This window comes from Grampus griseus (assembly GCF_964374135.1).
Source record: "Grampus griseus genome assembly, chromosome: 20".
In the NCBI taxonomy this organism is placed as follows: domain Eukaryota; kingdom Metazoa; phylum Chordata; class Mammalia; order Artiodactyla; family Delphinidae; genus Grampus; species Grampus griseus.
The window spans coordinates 6,959,787-6,976,311 of record NC_139014.1 but is presented as its reverse complement, the minus strand read 5'-3'; the positions used below and the strand labels follow the sequence as shown (position 1 = coordinate 6,976,311).

General features: G+C 46.8%; 1 pseudogene across 1 annotated transcript; it reads left to right on the top strand.

Moving 5' to 3' along the window:
* The first annotated feature begins 4,767 nt into the window (after window positions 1-4,767).
* On the top strand, window positions 4,768-5,081 carry LOC309838715 (ATP synthase subunit g, mitochondrial-like; annotated as a pseudogene). The gene has a single exon. The product of its transcript is annotated as an ATP synthase subunit g, mitochondrial-like (transcript).
* The last annotated feature ends 11,444 nt before the right edge of the window (window positions 5,082-16,525 follow it).

Sequence of the window (16,525 nt, the reverse complement as noted above, 5' to 3'; positions counted from 1 at the left end):
GGGGTGACACTGGGCCTGTCACCACCCATAGAGCTGGCTACAGGAGGTCAAATAAGACTCGTTTAGAGAGAGAACAGGAAAGAAACCAAACCCAAGGAATTTCCACTTACGTTCATGATCCTGTTCTTACACAGAGCCCCAGCACGCTTCCTCGCTTGTGGCTGCCCTGCTTGGATGAGAGAGTCCCCACTTTTCCCCTTCTCTGCAGTGACCGCGAGACAGAGCTTGACCCAGCGCTGCCCTGCTGGAGGCCACTGGGCTCAGGGTCCACCCAGGCTGACCGAGCAGAAGCCAGCAGAAGTTTCCAGAAGGGGCCATTGAAGTGAAAACTCCAGGCAGTGACTGTCAGCCTCCTTGAGGCTTTTTGCCCTGTTTTTTGACTCATGGCCTCAGAATAGCTTCAGAATTAATGGGAAAATGGCTGCTTTTGCACTACCAGTTTGGTCACAAGTTTCTTGGTGTCTGTGTCCCCCTCCAGCCCTGGGTCTGTCATTTCTGGCGAGGGAAGGCGTCTGGGTGGGAGCGCCTTTGGGGAGACTGCACCGTGGGATGTAGTGGGCCGGCTCGGCTGCCTGTGACGACTGAAAGCTCTGGTGGGTGAGTGGCCTGCGGCCTGCTCCCTGAGCTCCTCCCAGAGCAGCCCTCCGACCTTCTTCACACCTGGCGACCTGGGAGATGGCAACAGATTGTGGAGGGGCGGTGGTGACAGCTCCTCCCCAGCGCTCTGAGTCAGTGCCGCGCTGGAGCTGCTGAGGTGACACATGGAAGGAGAAAGGGGATGGGCACAGTGGTCTGCCTTTCCTCAACACTTGTCCCCTTGACCTGCTTACAGTAGGTGACCTTCAAGTCAGAACGTCTGGCTTTTCCAAAGTGCCTGGATAACTAGGAACGGTGAGCGAGGAATTGTATTTACGCGTGCGGGATGTAACTCCTAAGACACTGGATTTACATGTTATGCAAATTCTCCAGGTTGGATCTGAGAGACATAGAAAAATAGATGTGATCTGTTTTTCACAGGAGAGCAAGGAGAGGTTGTGTACTCACAGAATGTGTGTTCCTTTGGACACTTCTTACTCTGGGGCTCAGGGGTTATAGGCACCTCCCTCCAACCAAGTCCCGAGGCAGGGGCCAGATGAAGCAGGGCCATGTAGCCACAGAAGGAGCTGGAAGTGGGCAACCCTGGGAGGGTTGGGATTTTTTGTTTTTGTTTTCAAGGATAGCTTTACTGAGATACAATTTACTATCCTAAAGCCACCCATTATTTATTTGGCCACAGCATGCAGCGTGTGGGATCTTAGTTCCCAGACCAGGAATCGAACCTGTGCCCCCTGAGGTGGAAGCTCGGAGTCCTAACCACAGGACCGCCAGGGAAGTCCCACAAGTCACCCACTTAAAGCAGACCATTCAGCGGTGTTTAATATTCACAGGTTATGCGGTCAATTTTAGAACTTTTTCATGGAAAAAGTGGAAACCATGTATCCATTATCAGTTACTTGCCATCTTCCTCCAGCCCCTCCCAGCGCTTGGCCGCCACCAGTCTACTTTCTGTCTCTATGGATTTGCCTATCAGAATAGGCAGTCCAGAATAGGCAGTCCAGAACTGTTTGCATAAACGAGATCATAAATACGTGGCCTTTTGTGGCGGCTTCTTTCACTCAGCATCGTGTTTCCAAGGCTCATCCATGGAGTGACACGTACCAGAACGTCATTCCTTCTTACAGCCGAATAGCACTCCCTGGTATGGAGACACCCTGTCTTTTTTATCCGTTCGTTCAGTGATGAGCATTGGGGTTGTTTCCACGCTTTGGCTGCCGTAAACGATGCTGCTGCAGACATTCACGTGCAAGGTTTTATGAGACACACCCTGGAGGGTTTGAAGCAGAGGAGCAGACACAGTGCTGTTTGGCTAGAAGAGTGGAGAAAGGGGGCCACGGAAGAGACCCCCTGGTGAGCAGTTGTCCTGCCGAGCCAGGTGGGTGGCAGGGGGAGCGAAGAGAAGCTGGTTGATCTGAGTCATATGTAGGAGGACCGGTTGGCAAGACATGGGGGTCAAGGAAAAGGAGGGGTAGAGATGACCCTCGGATCCTTCTTGAGCAGCAGGGGCCCTGAGGTTGCTGTCGACTGAGACAGGGAGCCCTGGAGGAGGGCGAGCTGGCATGCAGTGGGGAGGGAGGGTGGACCAGTTGCCTTTGGTGTCTGTGGCAAACGTCTGGAGCAGCAGAACGTGGTCACCTGGAGCTCAGGAGACAAGACTGAGCAAGGGATCAGGGTTGTGGGTGTGGAAGTGGTCCTGAAGCCCTCGCCCTGGGTGAGCCCTCACCCGCTCTCCTCAAAAGAGGGAAGAGGGCAGAATTCGGGGCCGGGCCCTGGGGACTGGACGAGGAAGCAGCAAAGGAGACGAGGAAGAGGCCAGAGAGGCAGGGGGCAAACCAGGGCTGCACAGCGCGGGGGCAGCTGGGCGTCCAGGAAACGGCCCCTGTGGCCATACTCCCCCAGGCCCCTCGACCTCCACCCTGCTCTTTTCCTGCAGGTCCCGGTTGTACCCAGACTGCCTAGCACGCCTTCCCTCTTCTTCTGAGAGACCTTCCTCCGCTGCCAGGTTGTTGAGAGGACAAAGTGCATACTCCTGGCCCGTAGGTATGCTGCAAGGTCAGAGACAGTGAGCTTGGAGTCGCGAGACCCAGGGCTTTATTCCAGGCTGCGTGGCCTTGGGCAGGGCCCTTAACCTCTGCTCCCTTCATTCATCTGTTTTCAAACAAGCCCATGTTGGGACTTACCTGGTGGCGCAGTGGTTAAGAATGCTCCCGCCAATGCAGGGGACACGGGTTCGAGCCCTGGTCCGGGAAGATCCCACATGCCGCGGAGCAACTAAGCCCGTGTGCCACAACCACTGAGCCTGCGCTCTAGAGCCCATGAGCCACAACTACTGAGCCTGTGAGCCACAACTACTGAAGCCCGCATGCCTAGAGCCCGTGCTCTGCAACAAGAGAAGCCACCGCAATGAGAAGCCTGCACACCGCAACGAAGAGTAGCCCCCACTCTCCGTAACTAGAGAAAAGCCCGCGTGCAGCAATGAAGATCCAACGCAGCCAAAAATTAATTAATTAATTTAAAAAAAAAAAACAAGCCCATGTCACCAGGTTGGCCTGAGGATCCAGCGGGATTGCATCTGTAGATGTCTTACAAACTTTCATGTGACGGGACCGGTACTGATTATGATTTTGGCGTTCAAGGCCTTTCACAGTCTGAGCCTGGTCCAGTCCTCCAACTCTTTGGCCTCCAACCCTTCTGAGGGTCCCTGGCTTTCACGAGCATCCACCGTTCTCTCTGATCTGAGGCCAATCTGCTCAATTTCCTGACCTGCTCCCCGTGAACGCTGGTTCCACCACAGTCTCCAAACTCCGAACACAGGACCACTCCTTGACCCGTCCTGTGAGCCCACCCTCCTGCCTCCATCAAGCCCGATGCCCTGCTTCCATGACCCGCTTGCCGGTGGTGGTCAATCTTATCTGCAGCCGGGAGCAGTGGAGCCACGGTGAGGACTCCAGACTCTGGGGTGGCCTTGGACGGGTCGCTTTGAGAGTTAGTAACCAGGTCAGTAACCTTAAACAAGTTACCTTTCTAAGCCTCCGGTCAAGAAACTGAGGTCAATAAACCATCTGAGGATTGCACAGGATAATGTGGGTTAATCAGTGCTAGCTCCCACACCTGGTAATTTATTCGGAGTCCAGCCTACTCCTGGGCAGCCCTGTGCCCACCCACGACTCTTGTTGAGGGCAAGGGAATTCATCCAATATTTTCATTTTTTTTTAATTTAAATCTTTGATCCGTTTGAAGGCTGTCCTGGTGATCAGTGAGAGCTTGGATCCATCTCTCTTTGTTTCCAGATGGCTGCCCAGTTGCTCAGATAGTATTTCTTAAAAGATCCATTGTCAGGGACTTCCCTGGAGGTCCAACGGTTAAGACTCAGCGCCTCCACTGCAGTGGGCGTGGGTTCTATCCCTGTTCGGGAAATCCCGCATGCCACGCATGTGGTACAGCCAAACAAAAACAAATTATCCATTGTCAGCTCTTAGATCTGAGAGGATGCATTTTGTACACTGAGTTTCAGTATGGTGGGGTCCTATTTCTCCACTTTACGTCCATGGGCCCGTGCTAGGCACGCGGGGGTGGTTCCTGAGACTTCACAGCAGCTTAGGACATCTGATGGGGCTGTACCTCCCCCGTCGCTCTCCCTTCTCGACTCGTCCTGGCTCTTCTTGCTTGTTTATGTTTTCAACGTAAACTTTAGAATCAGCTTGTCTAGTTCGAGAAAAAAAAAATGCCTCTGAGTGTTTTTATTTGGCTCATGTTAGATTTATAAACTACCTTCGGAAGAATTGGCATTTTTTAAAATTTATTTATTTATAAATTTCGGTTGCATTGGGTCTTTGTTGCTGCACGCAGGCTTTCTCTAGTTGCAGCGAGCGGGGGCTACTCTTCATTGTGGTGCGAGGGCTTCTCACTGCAGTGGCTTCTCTTGTTGTGGAGCACGGGCTCTAGGCACGCGGCCTTCAGTAGTTGTGGCACGTGGGCTCAGTTGTTGTGGCTCGCAGGCTCTAGAACGCAGGCTCAGTAGTTGTGGACTTTGTGCATGTCGGTGGGAATATAAATTGGTGCAGCTGCTGTGGGAAACAGTACGTAGGTTCCTCAAGAAATTAAAAATAGCCTTCCTGGCAGTGACATTCAGCCGGCCAGTCAGGACGATGGACTTTCCGTCCTAGAAGCATGGCCCAGTTTGTCCGTAACCACGCAGAGAAGGTCCCGGCACTGGTCAATGCTGCTGTGACTTTCTCAAAGCCTTGATTGGCCACATTTTGCCACTATGCCAAGGTTGAGCTGCTTCCTCCAACCTTGCTGGGTTCCCTACAGCTATTCAGAGCTTGAAAAAAATTTGTCAATAGTGCTCAAACTGGTAGCTTCCAACAGCTCACAGTTAAGCAAGCTCTGCTCAATGGTTTGGTGGCCCCTGAGGTGTGTGGTGGTGGTTTTATGTTGTCAAGATCATAGACAAGCGTGGCATCATTGGCTATGATGTTTGAAGACCAATCTTTAACATGTGATTATATCTGTTTTATTATTTGGGTGTTCTTGGACCATGTGTGAGCAGACTGGTATTTGAATAAAATGAGACAGTGTGTCAAAAAAAAACATTAAAAGTAGAACCCTGTGATCCAGCCGTCCCACTCGGGGTATTTATTCAAAATAACTGAAATCAGAATCTCGGAGAGATATTAACATTCCTATGTTGACTGCAGCACTATTCACAATAGCCAAGATGTACAAACAACCCACATGTCCATCAACAGATGAATGGATAAAGAAGACAGGATACACAAACACACACAAGAAGACTGTTCAGCCTTAAAAAGAAGGAAATTCTGCAACATGCAGCAACATGGATTAACACTGAAGACATTATGCTTTAGTGAAATAAGCCAGTTCCGGAAGGATGAGTTATCTAAAGTAGTCAAATGCATAGAATCAAAGAGTGGAATCGTGGTCACCAGGGGCTGGGGGAGGGGGAAATGAGTTATTGATCAACAGGCAGAAGATTTCAGTTCAGCAAGATGAGTAAGTCCTAAAGGTCTGCTTAGTACATTTTATGTGTATAATGTATACATAAAAACTTCAGAGGGTAGCTCTCATGCTGTGTTCTTCTTTTTAATTTATTTTATTATTTTTTAAATTAATTAATTAGTTAATTTTTGGCTGTGTTGGGTCTTCGTTGCTGCGTGCGGGCTTTCTCTAGTTGCAGAGAGCAGGGGCTACTCTTCATTATGGTGTGTGGGCTTCTCATTGCGGTGGCTTCTCTTGTTGCGGGCGCAGGCTCTAGGCTGGCGGGCTTCAGTAGTTGTGGCACGTGTGCTCAGTAGTTGTGGCTCGCAGGCTCAGTAGTTGTGGCACATGGGCTTAGTTGCTCCGCGGCATGTGGAGGATCTTCCCGGACCAGGGCTCGAACCTGTGTCCCCTGCATTGGCAGGCAGATTCCCAACCACTGTGCCACCAGGGAAGTCCCCTCGTGCTGTGTTCTTACCACAATAAAATTTTAAAAATTAAAAAGATATAAAGAAAGCTCATTGGCTATAATAGCTGGTTCTGGAACCTCATGGAAGAGAGAAAGTGGGAAATACCCATGTGAAGGAAAAAAAATATTCTTTGCAAAGCACCACAAGGATTCTAATGCATGAGGAGCCCTGCTCTGGCCCATCCTCCTCCTTTGGTGGGATGGATGGGAGAACGGGTGCCTAGAAGCAGTAATGAGGGTCTTGCCCAAGCCCTTAGAGCCTCACCTATCCTGTGAACAGTCACCCTGTTTTCAGCTCTGGTGAGGGCAGACCAGCAAGGACCAGATCAGGGGTGCCTTCTTGCGCTCCATCTACACCCCTCACCCTAAGGCTTAAAAATGAGGAGGAAAATGCATATTTTAAGTTACTAATTGTTTTCCCTCCCAACCCTTGTTTCCTTTCCTGGCCTGATGAGCTGGTCTGAACAGAAGAAAAAGATGGTTGAACATTCCCCCCGCCCTTCCACCTTCTGCTCTTAGACTCCCAAGGGATCTGGAAGCAGTGGGAAACGCTCTGAGGTCTGTCTCAGTCAGCTCAGGCTGCGGTAACAAAACACCACATCTTGGGGAGTCCAAGATCATGGTACCAGTGGATTTGGTTCTTGGTGAAGACTCCCTTCCTGGCTTGAGATGGCTGCCCCCTCCTTGTGTACTCACAAGGGGAGAGAGAAAGTGAGACAGAGACAGAGAGTGCTCTAGTAATAGAGGGGCTAATCCACCATGAGGACCCCACCCTCATGACCTCATCTAAACCTGCTTACCGCCCAAAGGCCCCACCTCCTAATACTCTCACCTTGGGGCTTAGGGCTTCAACATATGAATTTGGGGGGACTCCAACATATGAATTTGGGGGGAGTCCAACATATGAACTTGGTGGGACTCCAACATATGAATTTGGGGGGATGCCAACATATGAATTTGGGGGAACACCAACATTCAGTCCAGGACAAAGTTTGTAGTCCTAGCTCCACACCCTACTAGTTGTGTAACTTGGGGCAAATTACCCAACGCCTCTGAGCTTGTTTCCGTATCCATATGATGTCACACATTGTCTGCCTCCTAGGGTTTTGGGGAGAAATGACTCATCTATAAAATATCAAGCACAATGCGAGAAGTTTGGTTCACGCTCAATACATGTTTCTCTTCATCTGTTCATACGTGGCGGAGAGGCCGTCTGCCATCTTCCTGTCTTCCTCTTTCTTCTTCTATATGAGTGGAATGCGCAGTGTTTAGTCTGTACCTTCCTATGCAGAGTAAATACCTTTTGTCTCAGCCACTCAAGCATTTAGGTGTGGCCACGTGACTAAGTTCTGACCAATAGCATTCAAGTAAAAGGCTCTAGTGGCAGTTCAGGCAAACTCCCCAGGACCCCTTTCACCTTCCATTCTTCCCTCATCCTCTGGCTGGATTCCACCTGCTGACTTGGGTCAAACAGTGAGGACCACACCATAGGAGGGTGTCATGGTGAACTGGGAAGAGTCCATGCCCCTGGGAGGTTTGTGGAGGCAGCTGCCAAACCACACCTGGACAGGACTTTGATGAATTTAAGCCACTGGACTTTGATGAATTTAAGGTACATTACTTTGGGGCTCTGTCACTTTCCCGGAAACTAAATCTTACCCTGATACCCCGTTGTTCATGCCTGTCTACCAAGTGGCCAGTCCCCACATTTCCTGACATCTCGTTTTCTCCAGAATTCAAGGAACCTCAGAAGCAGGTGTATCCCACCCCAAAGGTGAGCAAAGAAAGGCATCCAAAGAAGATGCCCCCACCATCTTCTCTGTTCAACTCTCCCACATGTTTAATTCTCCTCCACATTTCCCTGTCTATAAATACCTTCAGGGGGTGAAGGCAGACGTGGGAGAGGGAGGTCATTGCACCCTGAGCCGGAGTAGGGTCCTGTTTCTTCCATCTCTGCTCTCCACATCATCTACTGAACATTTTGAACACGAACTTGTGCCAGGTGCTGAAGACAAAGAGATGAATAAGAAAGTTATCAAACACCAATCTCCGCTCAAGACCTGCGAAGGATACTGAGCAATGATCTATCCCAGGACAGGAATGGGGACAAGGTGAGGCAAGAGGGACCACAGACTTGGATGGGTCGGGAAAGGCTTCAGAGAGACGCCGGGGAAAAGAAGGGAAAATTGTATATGCCAAAGCACATGGCATCAAAAAAGCAGAAAATAACAAGTATTGACGAGGACGTAGAGACATTGGAACCCTAATGGCTTGCTGGTGCAAATGTAAAATTGCTGTGGAAACTGGTCTGTTTAGCTCAAAAAGCTAAACATAGAATTATCGTATAACCCAACAATTCCACTCCTAGTCATGTACCCAAAAGAACTGAAAATAGAGATTCAAGCTGATACTTGTATACTAGCGTTCATTGCAACACTATTCACAGTAGCCAAACGGTGGAAACAACCCCAAGTGTCCATCAAGAGATGAATGGATAAACAAAATGTGGTTTATACACACAAATGGAATATTAGTCAGCCATATAAAAGAAGTTCTGATCGATGCTACGATGTGAATGAACCTTGAAAACATTAAGCTGAGTGAAAGAAACTAGACCCAAAAGGATGAATATTGTATGGTCCACTTATATGAAATATCTAGAATAGGTATATCCATAGCGACAGGAAGTAGATTAGAGGGGCCAGGAGGAGGGGGGAATGGGGAGTTATTCCTCAGTGGGTACAGAGTTTCTGTTTTGGAGTGATGGAAAAGTTTTAGAAATAGATAGTGGTGATAGTGGTGATTGGACACCATTGTAAATGGAATTGATGCCACTAAATTGTACACTTAAAATGAATTGGGCGATTGGGATTGACATGTATACACTAATGTGGATAAAATTGATGACTAATAAGAACCTGCTGTAAAAATAAATAAATAAAATAAAATTTAAAAATTAAAAAAAAAAAAAGGTTGAATTGGGGACTTCCCTGGCAGTCCAGTAGTTAGGACTCCGCGCTTCCACTGCAGGGGGCACGGGTTTGTTCCCTGGTTGGGGAACTAAGATCCCGCATGTCGCACAACACGGCCAAAAAAAAAAATCGTTGAATTGGCAAATTTTATATTATACACACACACATAGACACACACACGGACGCAGCACAGCACACGGGTTCCTGCAGGTTGAATTCTAGAAGGAGCAAACATGACCACAGGACCAAGGGGCAATGGCATTTTAGGGGAATGGCTGCCGCTGAGGCCACAGGACCTGGGGTGCGGAGTGCAGGAGCACGTGGATTTTCTCTCCTTAGGTCAGTGCTGTTCTGGTTTCCATCTTACCACCTTATCTTCTTCCACTCCACGCACTGGGTGACTTGATGCTGCACTCAGAGGATTGGATGAACGGAGCAAGATGTAACACAGCAAAAGACATGGATGTTTCTGAGACATGTTGCGGTATGTTTCAGGAGTTCTTTCCTTATTGTCGTTGAATAGTAGTCCATTGTGTAGATAGCCTACATCATATAGTGCTCTGTTGATGAATAGCTAAACCATCAATATTTCCAGTTTTGGCTGCAAAGAACATTTGTGTGTGTCTGTGTGGTACGCGGGCCTCTCACTGCTGTGGCCTCTCCCCTTGCGGAGCACAGGCTCCGGACGCGCAGGCGCGGCGGCCATGGCTCACGGGCCCAGCCGCTCCGCGGCATGTGGGATCTTCCTGGACCGGGGCACGAACCCGCGTCCCCTGCATCGGCAGGCGGACTCTCAACCAGTGCACCACCAGGGAAGCCCTGCAATGAACATTTTTATACAAATTTTTTTGTAAACATGTTTTCATCTCTCTTAAATAAACACCTAGAAGTGAAATTGTTGTGTCATAGGTGTATAGGTGTTTAAGTTAATAAGAAGCTGCCTGGCCTTTTTCCAGGTGTTTGTGCCATTTTACACTTCTACCGGCAATGTCTGAGATTTCCAGTTGCTCCACAGCTCTGCTAAAATTTGGTGTTGTCAGTCTTTTTAATTTTAACCATTCTGGTGGGTGGGTGGTGGTATCTCATCGTGGTTTTAATTTGCACTTCCTTTGACTAATGATGTTGAATGCTTTTTCAATTGCTTATTGCCCATTTGTATCTTTCTTTGTAAAATGTCTGTTCAAATCTCTTACCTAATTTGTTTACTGGGTTGTTAATCTTTTTTTTATTTTTAAATTAATTTATTTTGTTTATTTTTATTTTTGGCTGTGTTGGGTCTTCGTTGCTGCACGCAGGCTTTCTCTAGTTACAGCGAGCGGGGGCTACTCTTCGTTGCACTTTGCAGGCTTCTCATTGTGGTGGCTTCTCGTTGCGGAGCACGGGCTTTAGGCACGCGGACTTCAGTAGCTGTGGCACGCGGGCTCAGTAGTTGCAGCACACGGGCTTAGTTGCTCCGCGGCATGTGGGATCTTCCCCAACCAGGGCTCGAACACATGTCCCCTGCGTTGGCAGGAGGATTCTTAACCACTGTGCCACCAGGGAAGCCCCGGGTTGTTCATCTTTTTATTATCAACTTTACATTCAGATTTGAGGTTCCCAGAAGTAGTCACTCCTGAGTCTGGTGGGATGAGAAGTTGTGGAGGAAGAAGACGTGATCTGTGGTTGGCATGGGACCTTCATGTTAGAGCTGCATCCTTATGTGCATTTGGTGGTGAGTGAAGACCGGCTTTGTACAGACACAGCAGGAAATACCTTCTCAAGGAAGCTCAGAAATGCGTGATAGGTGAGGGATTGTGAACCACAAAGGTGGATGATCTGGTCAGAGAGAATCAAATGCTGAAAATCAAGAAGCCGGAAGCCTGGAGAATCCTCCAGCAAACTTGGAGACTTTTCTCTTTGGGCTGACATTGACACTCCCTGTAGCTTCTTGACATTTGGCTCTACTGAGAAGAGCAAAAGAAGAAAATTGAAATGCATAAGAAATCAGCTCTTGAAACTTACTGGACAGTGAATCCTCTTTCTTTTTTTTTTTTTTTTTCTCTTGGTTAGTTTACTGGTGTTTGAGTCATTTGCTGAGTGAATCTGAAAGGACAAAAAAAGGAACTGGATCAGAATTGTCTCTATCTTTGGCCCCTGCAGCCTGTCAGAACTTCTTCCAGAATCCATCAGCAGTCGTTGGTTTTTCATGATTTTCTCAAACTTGTAGTCCTACAGTTTAAAAAATAAATAAACAGATAATGAAAACTTACGTCCACACAAAAACCTACACACACATATTTATAGCAGCTTTATTCATAATTGCTAAAATATGGGAGCAACCAAGATGTCCTTCAATAGGTGAACAGATAAAGAAGCTGTGTAATACATCCAGACAGTGGACTACTATTCAGCGCTAAGAGGAAAAGAGCTATCAAGATATGGAAGAGGAAAAAAAAAAAAAAAAAAGATATGGAAGAGGGCTTCCCTGGTGGCGCAGTGGTTGGGAGTCCGCCTGCCGATGCAGGGGACAAGGGTTCGTGCCCCAGTCTGGGAAGATCCCACATGCCGCAGAGCGGCTGGGCCCGTGAGCCATGGCCGCTGAGCCTGCGCGTCCAGAGCCTGTGCTCCGCAACGGGAGAGGCCACAACAGTGAGAGGCCCGTGATGATCAGCTAAGATGTGTATCCCCAATTCAGTGTCTCCCCAAATGTGGGCCACCAATCAAAATGCTTATTCCCAGGCCATGTACCAGATCTGCTTGATCGGGACAAGTGTAATCTGGAGAGGGTAATCTGCATTTTTAATTAAGCATCCCAGATGATGCTTATATCAGCTGAAGTTAAGAGCCCTTGAGATGCTTACTAAAAATGCAGATTTTTTTTAGATCTGTGGAGGTACAGAGGCAGCAAGGCTTGCACACCCTGTTGTCCAACCCCTTAATCTTTGTAGATGGAGAAACTGCAGCCCAGAGAAAAGAATGCCTTGCCGAAGAGCCACGGCAAGTCACCTTCTGGCTCTCAGGCCTCTTTCGGATGGCATGGCCAGCCAGCCACTCAGGCAGTAAGAGATTCTTTCTCCTCTGATGGGAAAGATCATCTGCTTAGACAGCTGATAAATACCAACTCGGTCAAGCCCAAGGAGGTGTTTACTTCCTCCGAGGAGGTGGGGGAAGTCCAAAGGAACTTTTCATAGTCTATTTGGGGTAAATGTTGATGAGGTCACAGAAGGATTCACTTCCCCAAGCTGACGGGAACCATTATTTTCCGGTTTCTCTTTCCACATGATTTGATTTCTTTAGTATATTTAACTTCAAATGAAATGACCAGATTTCCAATATGCAAAAACTAGAACTGGGGTGTAAGCCCAAGAAAACTGGCACCGGCCACTAATCTCACCTCAGCTTGACCACCAATTTGCCATCTGACCTTGGAAGACCTTCAGTGCATCGCCTAGCCCCTTGGGGCCCTGGACCCTGGCTATGAGTCTTTTTAGTTCTGATGGTCTGTGGTTCCCTGAGTCTAACTCATTCTACAATTAGCCTGTAACCAAAAGTCCTGCTGGCTTATCTGCTGAATGACCATTGGGAAGCCTATTCTAAAATGTGGGCTTGCTGTAGTCCAGGAGAACAAAGTAGAACCAAAGATCTCAATAGCCAAAGAGCTCATCTGGAGAGAAGTTAGTGATCACTCCACAAAACTGCTGGAAAATGAAGATACAACACAGAGGCTGGGGTTTCATGAGGAAATAAAGCAATCTCTAAGCAAGGAGACAGAGGAAGTGAGTGATGACAAAGATGACCCTGAGGACACAGTGGGGAACATTTTCAAGAACAGGAAGTCAGATTTCTGTACCAGGTTCTGCCTACTGTGGGCCACCTTAATATTTTATCCTCATGTGGACAGTGCTGTACACTAATGTTGAGTGGAAAAAAAAGTGAAAATTTTGTGTACCTATGAACAACTGATTTTCAGCAAAGGTGCAAAAGGCAATTCAGTGGGAAAAAAATAGGCTTTTCAACAGAAATAGTGTTGCAGGTGTTGGAACAATTAAATATGCAAATGAAGGAGGAGGAGTTGGGAGGGGAGGAGGTCATTCCGTATCACACACTGTACACCAAAGCTAACCCCAAATGCATCAGAGACCTAGATGTAAAACCTAAAACTATAAAGTTTCTATTGGAAGACTTCCCTGGTGGCACAGTGGTTAAGAATCCACCTGCCAATGCAGGGCACACGGGTTCTAAGCCCTGGTCCAGGAAGATCCCACATGCCGCAGAGCAGCTAAGCCCATGTGCCACAACTGTGGAGCCAGCGAGCCATTTTAATATGAACTACTGAGCCCACGTGCCACAAACTCTGAAGCCTACGCACCTAGAGCCCGTGCTCCACAAAAAGAGAAGCCACTGCAATGAGAAACCCGTGCACCGCAACAAAGAGTAGCCCCCGCTTGCCACAACTAGAGAAAAGCCCACAATGCAGCAGCAAAGACCCAACACAGCCAAAAATAAATACATAAATTTATTTTTTAAATGTTCTATTGGAAAATATAGAAGAAAAGTTCAAATCCTTTGGATAGGCAAGGAATTCTTAGGTATGATACCAAAAACATCCATAAAGGCGAGAAGTCAATAAATTGGACTGCATTAAAATTAAGAACTTCTGGGGAATTCTTTCGTGGTCCAGTGGTTAGGACTTGGCACTTTCACTGCCAGGGCCCAGGTTTGATCCCTGGTCGGGGAACTAAGATCCCACAAGCTGCACAGCACAGCCAAAAAAAACCCTTCTGCTCTTCGAAAGACCCCAGATGTAATGATAGGGGACTGATATCCAGAAAATATAAAGAACCCTCAAAACTCAATAATAAGAAACAAAACAATCCAGTTAAAAATGAGCAAGGGACTTCGCTGGTAGTCCAGTGGGTAAGACTCCATGCTCCCAATGCAGGGTGCCTGGGTTCGATCCCTCGTCGGGGAACTAAATCCTGCATGCATGCCACAACTAAGAAGAAGTCCAGTGTCGCAACTGAAAGTCCGCATGCCGCAACTATAGATCCCGCATGCCGCCACTAAGACCTGGCACAGCCAAAAAAGTAAATCAATATTAAAACTGGGCAAAATATTTGAACAGATACTTCACTGAGAAGATAAATGGATAGCAAGTAAGCACTTGAAAAGACACTCAACGTTAGTCATCAAGGACATGTAAGTTAAAACCATAATGAAATACCACTATGTATTTATTAAAATGGCTAAATTTATTAAAAATTACCTTACCAAGGATGTGGAGGAACTAGAACGGTCATACTGCCGGTGGGGAAGTACAGTAGTACAACCACTTTGGAAAACAGTTTGGCAGTATCTTAAAAAGTTCAATGTACACTGACTATATGCACCAGATATTCCACTCCTAGGTCTGTACCCAAGAGAAATTAACACAGATGTCCGTACAAAGACATATATGAATATTTGTAGTGAAACTGCACTCCTTTGGATGGAACTCAAACCCAGTCACACCTCAGATTGGGACTTCAATCCACAATCCCTGACTTAGGAGTGGACTTGAACCCACTGTCTTTTTTTTAATATGAATTTATTTATTTATTTATTTATCTATTTATTTATTTATGGCGGCTTTGGGTCTTCATTGCTGCGTGCAGGCTTTCTCTAGTTGCGGTGAGCGGGGGCTACTCTTTGTTGCGGTGTGCGGTCTTCTCATTTTGGTGGCTTCTCTTGTTGTGGAGTACGGACTCTAGGCACACGGGCTTCAGTAGTTGCAGCGCGTGGGCTCATCTGCTCCGTGGCATGTGGGATCTTCCCCGACCAGGGCTCGAACCCGTGTCCCCTGCATTGGCAGGCAGATTCTTAACCACTGCATCACCAGGGAAGTCCCAAACCCACTGTCTTTTCATTGAAACTGCACACCTGGTCTCAGGACTTACTGAAGCTCAGGTTCTTTTGTCTCAGTGCAGAAAGAATCCAGCAAGAGGCGAGAGGTGAAGTGGCAGGCAAAGAGTGAGTTTATTAGCATAGGATGCTTGTGAGAGATACAAGCAGGCAGACCAGGGAGCACAGCCCCCAGAACAAACTGGGCTACATTTTTATAATCTAAGAAAAAGTGTTGGGGGGAGAAGACCAACTTCTTCCTCATTTTGGGTACATCATTAGTTCCTCCTTTAACCCTATATGGTCTAACCAGGACTGTCATGGCTCTATTGAAATCATTTGTATATTAGCAAAAGGGTGGTAACATATACTAAAATATGGTCATTCATCTCAGGGTTTGGTATCATGTCCTCTTTCACCTAGTTTCTTTCCCCTTTCTCCTCTATTCTTGTCTTGACTATATGCAGAAATGCTACCCTTCAAGGACCGTTAATTCCCTGACTTCATGTAACAAGATGTAGCCCCCTTATCTATTGTCTTGTGTTTTAACTATCAGGACTTGTGGCTTGAGTGTGCCTGGGGCTTGAATGCGCCTGGTCTTCCTTCAAGGTAGAGTAGATGGTTGCTAGGTTGCTGAATTCTTTTCTTGAGTAGTTATTCGCTTACAACAGTCTCCGAAACTCCCTTAAAATTCCCTTTCTGTCTTTAATCCCCTAGTGGGATTTCTAAGATAAGTATTTATTTATCCTTCTCTATCCCTATCAATAGCAACTTTATTTATAACAGCCCAAAACTGGAAGCAGCCCGAATGTCCCTCAACAGGTGAATAGATTAAAAACTTATTGTATATCTGTACAATAGAAGATTACTCAGCAATAAAACGGGATCAATTAATAATACCTACAACGTGGATGAATCTCAAGATAATTATGCTGAGGGAAAGGAGCCAGAGAAAAAGAATGTCATGTTTGATTCCATTCATATAAAATGCAAACTAACCCATTATGACAGAAAGCAGATCAGAGACTGCTTGGGGAAGAGGGAGGGAGAAGAGAGGGCAAGAGGGAGGGATAGTAAAGGGGCGTGAGGAATCCTTTAAGGTCATGGATATATATGTTCACTATCTTGTTCACACATAAAATTGTTCACTTTGGAAATACGTAGTCAACTGTATGTCAGTTACACCTCAATAAAGCTGTGCGGAAAATTGTGATGAGCCTAGAACACTTTGTCATACCAGAAAACAAGGAAACTAGTCATTTTGTTTAAAGGATTCGGGTGCCAACCTGTTGGCCAACGATGGAAAAATATGAGTATCAAATCGGCATAATAATTACAGTGGATTGAAAAAGAACAAATATAATGTTCATAATGATAGATACAAATCCATGTGTTCATAATGATAGATATAAAATATGTGTTCATAATGGTAATAATAAAAAACCTCATTGATCAATATCCTTGGAAGATACTAGGGAATCAATTAATTATTTTGAAAACTGCTAAAGGTAAAGAATCAGGTATGTAACCTGACTTTTTTGTACTAAGTGTACCTCATGTAATCAATTAGCCGATGAGGCGATATTCCTCTTCATCTGTCTTCCAGCTAATAAATGCCGAAATGATA